Source organism: Lissotriton helveticus, chromosome 6, assembly GCF_964261635.1.
Source record: "Lissotriton helveticus chromosome 6, aLisHel1.1, whole genome shotgun sequence".
Lineage (NCBI taxonomy): Eukaryota > Metazoa > Chordata > Amphibia > Caudata > Salamandridae > Lissotriton > Lissotriton helveticus.
The window spans coordinates 206,958,502-206,973,814 of NC_136067.1; the positions used below are offsets into that span (position 1 = coordinate 206,958,502).

A 15,313-nucleotide genomic window follows, 5' to 3' on the forward strand; every position below is an offset into this window, starting at 1 on the left:
TGAGTGCATGGATTGTAGCGGAGACGGACATCCTGGCATTCGCTGGGGCCAGGTTTCTGTCGCTGGGCATTGTCCATGCACGGACGGGGGCAGATGGGCTTGCCTTAGGCACGCCTTTGGCGTACCTGTAGCGGCCGCCATATAGGGGGAGGTGGGAGGGAGGAGCAGCTGGGAGGCAGGAACGGGGTGGTGAATGGGCGAGCAGGGTAGCGGGGACGCAGGGGATGCAGCGGCGGGAAAACAGTAGAGCGGGATACAGAAGGCAAAAAGCAAAAACAAAATAACAGTGCAAAAACAGAAATAAAGGCAAAAACATTATTAACACAATACATGATCAGAGGCACAATTACAATAAGGCTGACAGAAGAAAAAGGGGAAGAACGAGCGCAGAGAGCTTACGGCCTACCACTGGCCACCACTGATGAGGGGCAGGTGGTAGCCTACAGGTGGAGGCGTGCCTCGAACTTCCTACAGAGGCAGCAGCGGGTTAGAGGACACAGACACACAGGTGGTGCTGTGCGCCCTGGGGAGTGGCCTACCTGAAAACAGGGTCATATCACTTTGATGGGCTCGATCGAAAAGGAATCTGAATTAATCTTCAGAATGGCATCCGATGGGCTCGGAGAGCCCGTCCACCATTCAGAAGGCCCACAGTAATCCCCCGGCTATCTCTTTCTGGCCGAGGGATTACGAGGGCAGGGGCCCACTGCCTTTTTGTGTCGGCCTTTCTGGTACAAAAAGCAATTGGGAAAACCTTTGGGGGCCCCCAACAGGGACCTCATGGGTGAAAGGGCACCGGATGGTGGTCTACGGGGCACCTATTGTGCCCCATGTTGATCCTTGCTCCCCGTGGCAGGCACCTTGAGGTGCCTGCCACGGTGTGCAGGGGTGAATTGCACCCCTGCTCTTTGGTATGAGAGCATGCATTCTGTTCAGAAAGCATGCTCTCATAGCAAAGTATAGGATTGCGACCAAAGAGGGTTCAGTCACATCCTAATTCCTGGGTTGGAACCAACGACTGGAGATCGTTCGGTTCCAGTCCCAGAAAAATGCCGGACCGTCTCAGGTCCATTCGGCATCGTAATTGGCCCCAAAGTGTTTCTCAGAGCATGGACCCTAGTCCCATGCAAATGTGGGAACGATCCCATTAGGGATCACTGACACAACATCAACTCCTACATTATCGACCTACACAATTATCGAGTCACTAATATCGCACTTAAAAATATCGACTCCCAATACACAAAAATAAAAATATATAAATATTGAAAAAATAATATCGGCAAAATAATTATCAGCTATAGAAATATCAACTACGAAAAAATAGAACAAAAAAATATTTAAAAAACATATAATGCAACAAACATATTGATATACATAATATTGACAACGCAAACATCGATCAAATATATATTAACCATAACAAAAAATAACATTTAAACATAAAAAAAATCATTTACAATACTATAAAAAATATTGCAAACATTAAAATAGAAACTAACAAAAAAAATTACAATAATAATAATAAAACTAAAACAAGAACTAATAAACTTAAAAACAGATACACAAACACTACAACATAAAAAAATCACCATAATCAAAAATAAACTGACATTTATACAACATATTTAAAATAATATATAACATTTATTAATGCATCCATTGTATTTATAAAACTAACCAAAATAAAACCACACATTAAATAAACACATTTAAAATTGAACAAATTAAATTGTAACTGCCAAAAAATTCAAACAAAGCTATCTCGGCCAATGAATTTAAACTACAACAACAAAAACCAATAGAAAACTCTAATTAAATAAACACTATAAAAGCAATCGATTAATTAACACTAAATGTATAATTAAATGGACAAACACTGCAGAAGGAGAAAAATCTTTGAAAGACAAACAACAGAACGAAAAAGATCTACAAATACACCTAAACAGAAAAGCTATCATTAAAGGTAAGAACAAAACTTTTTAAATGAATAATTCAAATTTGCTCAAAATAATTAGGCATATACACATACTAATGTAAAATATCATGAATTTTTCTTCATATTTCATAGACTAAACTTGACCATACCTCTACCTTGAAAATTGAAAACAACAATTTCCTCCCAAAAGAACTACAATATTAACATTTACAAAATACATTAAACAAAGTGGGTTTATTTCTTAACTAATTCATAGAGTTAACTGATTATACCTAAAACAAATATTGAAAAAACTAAATATAATTAACAAAAACTTTTATTTTACTTCCTTCAACAGGCTACAATACAAAAACAACATTAAAGAAATAAAATACCTCAGCTAAAAATAGTATGTGTTTTTTAAACATTAAAATAACTAAATAAAAATAGGGACTAACTAAATGAAACTAACAAACTAAATGCAACCCTTCAATAAAACAAATTTTAGTTTAAACCAACAGAAACATGAAACCAGTGAATAACCCACAAAGTTTGAAAAATCATCCAAGAAGAAAAGAAAAACAAGATATATGAAAGTATATTTTAAAATGTAATACATTTTTCTAAGGGCCCAATTACGAAGCGGCTATGAAAGAATTCCCACCTAGGGTACGATTACGATGTGGTTAGGAAGGCCTCCTCACGGCATTTACTCCTCCAGAATTGGATAGGGAACGTGTCTTCCCAACCGAGGGCCAGATTAAGATGCAGTTAGGAACATAGGCTCCCATAAAAGTCAATGAGAGTCCAAGCAAATTGTATCTGGAAGTACCCCGGATTCATCATACTCGGTCGGTCAGACTCTTCCAATCTGAGCCGGTTGATAACCATTTCCAAACTGATTCGATCTGGAAGATTTCCGAACCGCATCGTAATCGGGCCCTTAATGTTTACTTTTCAGTAACTAATACTTAACATAAATATATATATTCACTGAAAAAAAACATAGGTTTCAGGGACATTATATAGTTAGTTGGACATTTGACTCATATAAAACCAGAGAAATTTGCCTGTTATAGTTAGTTGCGCTAACTATAATCGCGCCAGCAATGCACTGCTGATGATGTCACATATTACATCACTGATGACATGGTCAGTGACATCACTGATGAGAAAACTGATGACATCTCAAATGACATCACAATTGACATCATCCAGTGAATGTGTGTTTCTGTGAAGTTTAATTATTTTTCATATATATCTATGTCAAGGTGTATTGAAGAATGAATGCATTTACAAGTGCCTGAAGGGATTATTTAGCAGGTACGTGACTGACTGTATAAGTGAGTAATTGAACGTGTCTACCTGAAAGCATGGGTTAGTGACTAAACTGTGTGAAAGTCTGTATTAGTCTCTCAGTTGGTGTGTAAGCAAATGCATGGGTTGCTGAATAGCTACATGAGTGTCTATATGGGTTACTAATTTGTTTTCTGAGTATCTGTATGGGTCCCTGAGTGTCTCTGTGGGTGGGTGGGGGGTGTATGACTCTGTGCATAGATGTCTGAGTGGCTGATTCACTGGTTGTATGCATTCAAAAGTGCATCTGGGAAGGGCATACGGGTGACTTAGTGTGTGTATGGGTGTGTTGGTGAGTGAATGAATGTCTCAGTGGTATATCTGTGACTAACTCCATATGTTTTAAGGCCCTATATGTGAGTGTTGGAGTATATTCAGATTCAGATTCAGAAAATGCTTTTTTCGATTTTAGAAAATTTATAAAATCATAAAAGCAACAGTTAAAAAGACAAATTCATACAGAGTATACATTTAAAAGATATTCCATCAATAAACAACAGTCCCATCAGTGCATAATTTCATTTTTTAAAGAAGATAGCAAGTTATAGATGTCCTTTTCCTCAGAATACTTTTTAAAAGGCCAGTCATGATAAAAATGCAATACACATTATCCAGTAATTGTAAGAATAGGATAGCTGGACGGCATTACCGCCATGCTCCCTGCTTCAAAAAGGGCGTAATCCATCTCGCACGTTCCATAGAATAAAATTTACAAAAAAGGATCATGTGCATTGTTGTTTGTAAAGAAAGATTATCGCATTGGCTGTGGCAAAGAACCCTGGACCAGTCATTTATAGCTGTGAATGTTACAGAGCGGTGGAAGTTATCAAACCTAAACCTAGTTAAAATGTATCTATCATATCCCACTACACACCAAACTAGGTAGGGTTTGATGTGATTGCTGGCCAGGGTCAATTGAGGCTGGATCACAGATCTTTTGTTGAATTCCACTGCAATTCTAAGCGACTCAAAATGATTCAAGCATAAAGTTTTCAGGTCTATTTCAGGATATGGAACACACGGAAGCGGTCTTAACATAAAACTCTGGTTGATTCAAATCATTTAGTTGTTTTCTAACATAGTTCAGCCAGAGAATTTTTCTAACCTGGGCCAATCCCATTGAATTCTTAATAATTTCACGGTTCAGCCCCAGACTGGGAGAGGTCCAGACTCTGTGCCAGCGTAAAATAAGTGGTACAAAAGGGGGTGGTGATGGACGGAGCATCTGAATCAATCAAACACTCACACCCAGTCAAAAGATCTGGGTTTAATCCATCACCGTTCTTTAGCCCACTCTGCCACCCCAGTTCAGACATGGCTATATGCAAATCAGTCCGACCCTGTGCCTCATGGGAACAGTCCAGTCCGAACTGCCAAGCCATGTCTTCCCTGGACCGGAAACAAGCTTCCGAGGACCGGTTTCTGGCATTCCAGCCGTCTTCAACCCGGCTTGCTTGAATCCAGTGGCAAAGTGAGCAAGGGACTCACGTCTGAGCATACCCTGCCACACTTATGGCATAAAATAGGTTGCATTTTAATAACATCAGAGATGTGAGAAATTCCCAATTCACTGCGGCAATTAAAAACAGATGTGCTCTGAGGAACTGCTAGAATAATCCTTAAGAAAGCATTTTCTACCACTTGTATGGGGGCAACATCATATACACCCCAAACCCCTACCCCATAAATTGCAATGCTTATACATTTTGCTTGATAAATGTGAAGAAGGTTCCCGGGGGGGCCTTTTATCCAGTTTTTTGGAAAAATTCATTACTGCTGCGGTTGACCTCTTGAACAAATGGGTCCTGCTCTTGACCGCACTTTTGCCATTCCCAGCTGCTAAGCTTCTGCATTTGTTCTTTCCCTTACCACATGTCATCACAAATGTTTTCTTCACATTGAGTTTCAGTCCCCTATTGGCCATAAACTCAATGTAGGTGGTAAGGGCTCTCTGTAAGCCAAGCTGGGTGCTAGCCATTAACACTGCTTCGTCCACGTAGAGGAGGGAGACAATCTGCTTGTTGTTGAATTTCAGAGGATCTCTCACACTGGCCCCAATTCTTCTTCCAATGCGTTAGTATATAATGAGAAGAGGAACGGGGCCAGGATGCAGCCTTGCCTAACACCCCTCTTCATGCGGAAAGACTGGGTGCCCTCTCCCTTAAGTTCAAGTCTCACCTTTGCAGAGGCCCCCACGTATAATTGCCACAAAAATTGCACTAGTGAGGGTTCTATCATTAGGTCCTCTAAAATTTTCCATAGCTTATTATGGTCAACACAATCAAAGGCGGCGGTGAGCTCTACAAATACTGCAAATAGTTGCCCTGCCTTAGCTTGAGTGTACTTCCCCTGTATTATAGAAAAACGGAAAACCTGTTCAATAGTACCCATCCCCTCCCTGAAACCACATTGGACCAGGCTGAAAATATTATTTTCTTTATCCCACAATTGAAGTTCATTTGAAACGACCCTTCCTGCAATTTTCATAAACGAGTCTAAAAGAGATATAGGTCTGTAAGACGCAGGGTTATCCCGGTCCCCTTTTTTAAAAATCGGTATTATGACTGACTCGGACCAGGATTTACTGAAACCCTTTGCACAGCATGCTTCAAGGACTCATGTTAGCAAAGGAGCCTAGAGTTCAGTTGTAGTTTTATATAGGTCTACAGGAATCCCGTCAGGGCATGATGCCTTGTTTCCTTTGCTCGCATTTATAGCCGCCAAAACTTCCCCATGAGTGAAGTAGATATTAATCAGTGAAAAAGCAGTTTGGTCTCCCAGAAGTTCTAATTCATGGTCTAGGGTTATGATCTCATCGTCCTTATTTTCATATACATTAGAGATAAAGTCGATCCATGAATTTTCATCAATCGCTACCTCTACCCTCGCACTCTCGTTGTTAACAAAAAAAGGTGCCTTAACTGCCTGCCAGAAAGAAGAACAGTCCCTGCGCAATGAGGCCTCATAAAGATTGTTCCATGCCTGGTCTTTGATTTCTTTCTTGCATTTTTTCCTAGCATCACTGTAGGCCTTCCTGCACACTCTAATTTCCTCATAGTCCCTTTCTGGGCTATGAAGTGCGGCCTTTAGGAGGGAATACGTTTTAGTGCACAAACTATCAAACCATCCATTGTTCTTATTAAGTGGCACCTTATGGGCAAGACTCAGGATGTTTTGTACAACCAGCGTGATTTGGGAAAACGCATTCAGTTTATCCATACGCGAAGTACCTTCTTTCAGGCATTCAATATTAGGTGTAAGGGCCTTAGAAATATTTTTTGTATTCATCGCCTCGGGATCTTTCTTACCCCAGCTCAGAGCATAACCATTGTGACGGGCAAAACAATGTCTTGGGTCCACGCCAAACTTTCAACAGTCGAGGGAGCATTAATTTTTTTTTTATAAATTTTTTAAACAACCTTTAGTAAGAATTTCAAGTCACAGGAGTCTGAAGTACAAAAAAAATATTACAAAGACATCGGAAATGTAAGACAAGCCACCCAGCATCAGGGGCATCACCACCGTTCCTTAGTTGAAGATGTGAGAACATGTAATGAAGGCCTAGTGAGGAGGGGAGTAGGGTGGGCTCCGAACAGCACCGGCAGCCGCCAAGGGACGATGAGCCGGTGGAGAGCGCGGGAGAGGCGGCACCGCTGGGGGGAAGCGGGAATAAAGGTAAGACACCAGAGGACCCCAAATATCAACTGCCCAGGATTTGGAGGGCTTTAAGTCCCAGAACTCCGATAACAAGGTCTGACATCGAGAGGCGTCCTCCAGCCAACTATCAACCTTGTGGGCAGACCCACGTCCTCAGCATATGGCCACCCTACGCCGGGCCAGAATAAGCAGCAGAGTGATTAAACAGCGGGAAACATCGGGCAGAGTTTCACAAAGCCAAGAAGGCACACTGTGGGGTCAGGGGGAATCAGGGTGTTAATAATCGCTAAAATAGTGGAGCACACGCCCTGCCAGAACTCAGAGACCCTAGGGCACAACCATGGCAAGTGCGCGAAGTCTATAGCAGGGGCGCCACAGCGCATACAGGGGTCGTTAGGTGTGAGTCTCAGCTTATGGAGTTGGGCAGGGGTACGGTATATCCTAAGCAGGTACTTAAAGTGTATCAGACGAAGCCCATAATTGGGTGACAACTTCTTCATCTTGTTACGGCAGTAGAGCCAGTCTGCCTGTGCTATGTCAATGCTGAGATCCACCCTTCAAGCCTCGTGCACCTGGTCTGTGGAGATAGAGGTCACCACGAGTGTGAGAGCATATAATTTAGTAACCAATTTGTGCGGGGACGGGGATGTATACACAACAGGGACTGCTATGGTCCCAATATCTAAAAATGCGAGTGATTGCTCTCTTGATGTGTTCCCAGAGATGGATGCACTAATTTTGGAACGGCTGATGGGCAAAATTAAATCTGGCTCCCCAGCTGATCCGTGTCCACCTGAGATCTTTCGCATCGCGTGTCCTCTATTAGAGGAGTATATCATCTCTTTCCTCAACAGATCGCTAGACATGGGATATCTGCCGAGCGAACTTAAGGAGGCGCGGGTAAGACCCTTATTGAAAAAACTGGGGTCGGATCCTGCTGTGTTAAAGAACTACAGACCCATTTCCCAGCTCCCCTTTCTCTGAAAAATCCTTGAGCAGCATGTTCTTCAGTCCCTGTCTTGCTATCTGGAATCTTACCACCTACTCCATGATAGACAGGCAGGGTTTCGAGCTCATCACAGCACCGAGTTGGTGATGCTCTCGGTGCTGGACGACCTAAGAGGTAGAGCTGACTGTAAGAAAGCGAGCGCCCTGATATTATTAGATCTATCAGCGGCGTTCGATACTGTCAGCCACACCCTACTCTTGGATAGACTGAAGAACTTTGGGATTAAGGGCTTGGCCTTTCAGTGGTTGGAATCCTTCCTTATAGGAAGGACCCAAAAGATACAACTGGGGGATGAAACATCTGAGGTGGGGTTCTTAGAGTGTGGGGTACCGCAGTGGATTAGGTTGGACGCTGACCTGTCGATGGCTCCTCAGATCGCGTCGGTGGTAGGCAGCTGTATTAATATCATTCGGCAACTGCGGAAGTTATCCCCTATCCTCTCAGAGCCCATGATGCGATCAATAGTGACTGCCACTATCATTTCCAGAATCGATTATGGGAATGTCCTCTATCTTGGCCTACCGAAAACCCTTACCAACAGGCTTCAAGTTTTGATGAATGATGCTGCCCGATTGATCTTTAGACTCCCCAGGAGGTCTAAAGCCACCCCTCTATTACAAAGCCTACATTGGCTTCCAATTAAAGAGAGAGTGGAATTTAAGAGTTTGTGTACAGCTCATAAGGCAATTTACGGTAAGGCTCCGGCCTATATCAAGGAGCGCCTACAACTGTACTGTCCGGTGAGAACACTTCGGTCTTCGGATTCGCAGCTGTTGACCTGCTCTCGCTACAGGCTAGCGACGAAGGGAGGGAGAGCCTTTTCAGTACTGGCTCCCCAGTTGTGGAACAGTTTGCCTGGAGGGCTGCGCGAGGAAGGAAACCTCCTAAGATTTCGAAAGAGCTTAAAAACGCTATTGTTTAGGAGAAGCCTGAGCATGGCATAATCCAATGCTGCTCTTTGCTCTGATTCCGCTGTGTTATTGTCCTGTACCATCTTCTCCTGGCGCTTAGAGACCTGTAGGTGATTAGGCGCGGTATAAAATTAAAATAACAATAACAATAACAATAACAAGGTCGAGGGCCGGCATGATGAGTGGGGGGCTGGGGGAAAGTGGAGTGCAGAGTCCGGCCAATGGAGCGCAGCTGGTAAAATAGTAGCGTGTTCAGCAGACCTGATGACTCTGGGAAGGAATAAAAGGCATCCCCTGGGTAAAGGTCCACAACCGTTCGCAATCCCAGACATGATGCGTGTTTAGACATACCGGAGGGCAGGAGCAGGGGGAAAGCAGGGTGGTTCACTATTGGCACAGAGTTTGTGGAAAGTAAGGGGAGGTTCAAGAGTCGGCAGAGTCCAGACCAAGCCCAGCGCAGCGTCTCAACTGTATAGACCTCCGCCCAAGGGCGGACCGCCAGCATGAACAGTGCCACAGACAAAGGCCAAAGTGAGGCGATATCCGTCTCGACAGCCACATGAAGCTGGTAGGGGGTAGGATGAAACCAAAAATGCAGAAAGCGGGCCTGTACGCACAGAGCATAAATCTTAAAGTCTGGTGCACCCAGACCGCCAGCGAACATAGGGAGAGCAAGAATGTCATTCGCCACCCTGGGCTGCCTACCCACCCAGATAAGTGAGATAATCAAGGAGCAAAATTTACGGAAGAAATGGGCAGTAAGAAGGATCTGGACATTCAAGAACAAGTAGAGGAACTTTGGCAACACCACCATCTTGGGGATGGTGATCCGACCGGCCAGAGACAGTGGAAACCTGCTCTACATCGAAATCTTAGATTCCAACCAATCTACCACACAGCCAAAGTTAAATCTCTATAGTACATCTAGATCCCTACTCAGCCAGATGCCCAGATAGCGTGTTGGGCCAACTGCCCACACAAATGGGAAATCGGGAGGGAACATTACAGTAGTATCAGTAAGAGGAAACAAGACCGACTTACTCCATTTTACTTGAATCCCAGACATACCTCCAAAATGTATGATCTCCCTGGCCAAGGGGCTAAGGTTTTCCTAGGGGTGGTGGACGTACAAAGTCACGTCGTCTGCATGCATGGAGACAAGAAGGGAGCAAACAGAAAAGCCTATTCCCTTATGCGTATGGTGCTGCTGTAGCCTACTAGCCAGGGGTTCCATTGCGATAGCGAAAAGCATAGGTGATATGGGACACCCTTGCCGGGTGCCTCGGCTAATAGCGATAAGGTTGGTGACCTGGCTATTGATACGTAACCGGGCCAAAGGGGCAGCATAAAGGAACCTGACCTTGCGCAGGAAAGTTTCACTGAAGCCCATTCGGGGTAGAATGTAAAATAGAAAAGGCCACTCAAGAGTGTAAAATGCCTTTGTTTGTGTCCAGCAGGGCAGGCACGGCGGGAAGGTTGGGGTTGATTTGTTGCAGGACTAAAAAGATTGTGCGGAGGTTATGTGAGGTTGCCCTCGCAGGAATGAAGCCAGATTGGTCCGGGAGAGCAATAACCGGCATGAGGAGCAGGAGACGAGAAGCAATGAGTTTGGCAAAGATTTTGTAGTCAATATTTATTAGGGAGAGGGGGTGATAGGAATCGCGACGGTCAGCGGGTTTATCAGGTTTAAGGAGCAGAGTAATGAGGGCCTCCCGGAGAGACGGTGGGAAGAGACCATTGTCAAAAGACTTTTTATGCATGGCCACCAAGTGCGGCTCTAAGAGGTCGGCGTACAGTTTATAAAGGTAGGCGGGAAGGCCATCAAGGCACTGGGCTTTTTCCCCACGTAGGCTACTGATGGCCGCGAGTATTTCTTGACTGGAGAATGGTGTATCCAACAATTCTCAGTGGTAGTCCTCCAGCCAGACCAACGCAATGGAGTCGAAATACTGATCGAAGGCCTCTCTTCCGGCGGAGGAGCACCTGCACAATATAGTGATGAGTAGAAGCCCAAGAAGCGGGATTTGATCTCCTCCGCGGCAGTGGTTCTAGATAAACCACCATCCCCAAGTGCTGTAACATGGGAGGCCGTGCGTAGTGGGTGGAGGAGATTTTCTAGAGTGCAACCCGGGCAGTCGCCCTCACCGAACAGTATGTTTTTGGCATATGTGAGCTACGTTGTCAGGACTAGGGCACGCAGCCAGGGTGGCATTCAGCTCCTTAATCTCTTTCTCAAGCGAAGCCAGAGTGGAGCAAAGGGAGCGGAGCACTTCAGATTGTTTGGATATACATTCACCCCGAATTACAGTCTTGAAGCCCTCCCAGAGTACAGACACCGAGTCCACTAAGCCCTTATCAAGTTTGAAATAATGGACGATAGCGGTTTAGATGTTTGCACAGAATACCACGTCCAGTAATGCGTTTGGTGGGAGATGCCAGGAGAAGGCACGCTGTGAGGAGTGGGGAAGGCAAAGTAGGATCTGAACTGGCGAATGGTCTGAGAAGGTACGCGCCATGTGTGTGGCATCGGTAAGCCAGAGCAGGACATCAGGGGAGGTTAGCCAATAATCAATGCGAGACCAACACCCCCTCACACCGGACATACAGGTACCCTCCTGGGAGAGGGGCCGGAGGTGGCGCCAAGCCTCATAGAGAGAATTCTCAAGTAGGATAGAGGAAAGGGCCATAGTGGCACGAGGGTGGGACACATGGAGACCAGACCTATCGAGCATAGCAGATAAAGTTACATTGAAATCCCCACCCCAGACAACCACCGCAGGACCACAGGAGGAGATGAGATGCCAGACATGATTAAATAAGACCGGGTCATCGGAGTTAGGACCATAAACCTCAGCGAGTGTCAAAGGCTGAGCTCCTAGGGAACTTTGTATAATTCCATACCTGCCCTCAGGGTCGGTGAGTGTTTGGGCAGTGTGCCAAGGAAGTCCCCTGCATATTAAAATGGAGACCCCCCTGGTATATGAGGAGTAGGTGGAAGAAAGGATTTCTTCGACATCCGACACCCTGGATTCAACATGGAGCTGCCTGTTGTCGTGAGAATCCACACGAGCCTTCACCGAGTCGAGGCGAGCGGAAAGTTGGTCGAGCTGAGATGCAATTCCAGTAATGGTCGATTGTAGGTCCAACATAACATAACATAGGTCCAACATAATCGCCTTTAGGGCATCTTCCGGGTTCAGGTGGAAGTCCATCGAGCCAGCAGAGTCGGTGCCATCAGAGCCCGCGCCGGGTAGGGGTGGGGGACAGCTACCAGGCCCCGTGCTCCAGTGCCCCCGGGAGAACAATCAGGAAAAGCGACCAGGGCACGAGACAATGTGGTCAACCCCAAGAGCAGGCAGTGTGCAGGCGGCGATGGGGCCGCAGTCAAGTCGAGTCACACAACTGCGCAGTACACAGGTAAGTGTCCACCAAACAGGAGAGCGTGGATGAGATCAGGAGCTCACTCCAGTGGTATTGGCGCCAGAACTGAAGCGGGCGTGAGACACAGGATTAGGAAAAGGCAGTCACAGCAGGAGGCCTGAAAAGAGTCTGGGCAGCGGTGCACTGGCAGTCAATCAACCAGAAGGGGTGCAAGCAGGGGCATAGGCAGTGGAGGCAGTCGTCAGCACACCAGGCCCACAGAACACCAGAGAAGCGCTGAGTGAAGCCCTCGCCGCTGGAGTGGCAGGCCCAGAGAGAAGGCCCCTGCAGGCCCGGGTGCCGGAGGTGGTGAGGGCAGCTTCAGTCCAGGCCCCAGGCAATGTTGAGCAGAGGATCAAAAGGGGGGCCCCCTGGAGGCAATCCACGGAACTGTAGGCAGGAAGGCCTGGGTAGGCCTCAATGTGTGCGAGAAACAGCATAGGCGGCCATCGCAACCAGCACCGACCCAACAGGAGGGTAGCAGCGCGGGCAGAGAGCACTTGACAGACAGGGGAGAGCGCCGACGGCGAGATGCCGGGGGCTCGCCGCTCCCTCAGCGAGGCCCGGGCGCCGCAGCACACAACCCAGGGCAGGCAAGAAGCACAAAGCAGAGACCAGGCCGCAGCTTTCTAGACCAGGCCGCACAGCTGACAGCCCCCAATCCCGCCGGCGACCCCCCGAGGCTCAAGCAGCACCGGGCCAGGAATGTCGGCAGTCACCAAGGGGCGCACGAGACCTACGCAGCCCCATAAAAGAACAGGAGCAGCCCTCCGGAGGCCGGCGCGTGTGCCCAGCACCGGCCGCAATACCCGCAGCTCTGCCAAGATAGCAGGTAGGAGAGCAGGGGCGGGGGCAAGCGACTCCTAATGCCACCCAGAGTCCGTGAAACGCTGGAAAATGCCGAAGGAGTATGGATGCCTACAGGATCATTCCGGATTTTGAAGCTTGGCTGGCGGAGCCCGCTCAAAGTGCGGCCATCTTGCAGCCAGCCAAGCCATGCCCCCCAAGGGAGCAATAATTGACGGTAACATAATGTTAATGCTTAATGGGAGATGGCACTCAGACCGTTGGGATGGGTAATAAATTTAACAAACCAGTTAGCGTAGCGGTTCGGGATAATAATAAAGTCTATCAAGGAATTAAATCCCCGACCAATGAACTTGGGGCCGAAATCTACTATTGGGGAACACAACATATTGGCGAAACCAAGATCAAAGATGCCATAACTTCCTTATAACTTTCGCCCCTGTCTGAGTGTACAAAGTGGGCCGTATGGCTGCTGTTCTCTGCTTCAATGTCACCAAACCCATAGTCATTTAAAGTACAAATACTAGTATTACAATCCCTGCCCCAGATCATAATCACATCCATCCCTTTAGTTGCAACCTGATTACTTAGATCATCGTTAAGACTTTTTATAACATCTACAAATTTTCCCTTATCTATATGATTATAAAAATTGACGACCACTACCTTGACTTGTGAGACCATATGAATGGTAACAATTTAATAAGAGGAGGTACATTTTTTCATTTTGATGTTCTAGACCCGCAGCATAATTGATATATAAACAAAAATACCCCATTTGTGTCTCCCATGTGACGACCGCAGTGCTGGGATATGGAATGTCTTAAAACCATCACGGTGTAACTCATTTAGCAGCCACGTCTCCTGGAGACAAAGAATATCAAAGTTATTGATAAAATCAATCCAAACTGGGTTATTGGCCTTCGACTGGAGGCCACAAACATTCCAAAAGACTGCTCTTACAGTCCCTTGGGCTGATTCAACTTGGGCGTCTAGACCATGTTCACTCTCACCCTGTCTATGGTTTCCCCCCATCTGCGTTTCTGCAACCACACTGCAGTCATCTGCTAGAAAGGATGTGACAGCTTTAGTATCTCCACTGTTTCCTAATTCATTCAGAATAGCTTTCAGGATTTCTGCCGGGGATAAGTCACCCTTACTATGAAGTTCTGTAAAAACATTATGGTTATGATGGTTAAGAGAAATTTGAGGCGAAGCTGCTGCTGGTGGAGTATCACAATGATCTGCGTTTGGTACCCTAACATATTCCGGGGGACCGGATCAGGGATCTGTGTGTGGTACCCTAACATGTTCCAGGGGCAAGGCCCTCAGTAGTGATTTGGAGGCCAAGCTACCTACAAAGTAGTGATGCTCATGATGTTGCCATACTCAAGAAATTGTAAAGGCCCAAACCTATTTTTTACCTCTAATTGTAAGTCGGATAACTGTTAAGGTGTGTACTTGTATGAGAAGCAGAGTACTTATCGGGCACGCTTGGCCGGTAAGAATAGCCCAAGGGAAGAACATTAATGCCCCCTGTCATCAAAATATTTACACTAGTTCGACTTAAAATTTCGTGAACTAGGGCAGATCCCCTTTAAGGGTTTTTCTACTAGTGCCCACCCACGGGAAGTGTCTCAGCATTTTAAAAGAGGTAAACATTGCCTGCGTCAAACCAACCTTAACGCCTAGATAGTGTATGGCTTTAATCCTCTGGGTGACCCAAGATTCTTTATCGCCCTCAGAAGATGAAGGAACATTTGCGAGGACCAGTGCATAGGGGACCATTGCAGGGGGCAGGTTTAAACTAGTATAGTTTGATGGGGGCTCTTGATTAAGAGCCACGCAAATTCCTTGCTGAGGGCAAGTACCAGGTTGAGGTAAATTCCCCCGTCTATCATTATTTGATGTTCCCACCACCCCTGTTACTCCAGCATTATTTGGCCCTAGGCCACTGGAGGATAGGCTTTTTTGTTTTGATGTTGCCCAAAACTCTACTAGTACTTTCACTCTGACTACTCTGTTTTCTGCGTCCCGGAATATTGGCTCAAGATGTCTGCCTACAAACTTTATCAGGTTTGTCATCCCCACATATCTTGGGTTGTATAAGTGTTGCTTCAGTTAGGTGTCCTGTGATAGAAACTAGATCAGATTCAATATTATCCAGTCTCTTCTCTAAGGTGCCAATAGAGACTTTACTGAATGTGGTTAGTTCAGTTAATAGGCGCATAATTT

At 46.0% G+C, this 15,313-nt stretch overlaps 1 protein-coding gene across 2 annotated transcripts in view; it reads left to right on the forward strand.

The window, feature by feature from the left end:
* LOC144762426 (cytochrome P450 2K4-like) overlaps positions 1-15,313 on the forward strand; it is a 613,835-nt gene that overhangs the window by 38,041 nt on the left and 560,481 nt on the right. The gene's annotated exons all lie outside the window — the stretch shown is intronic.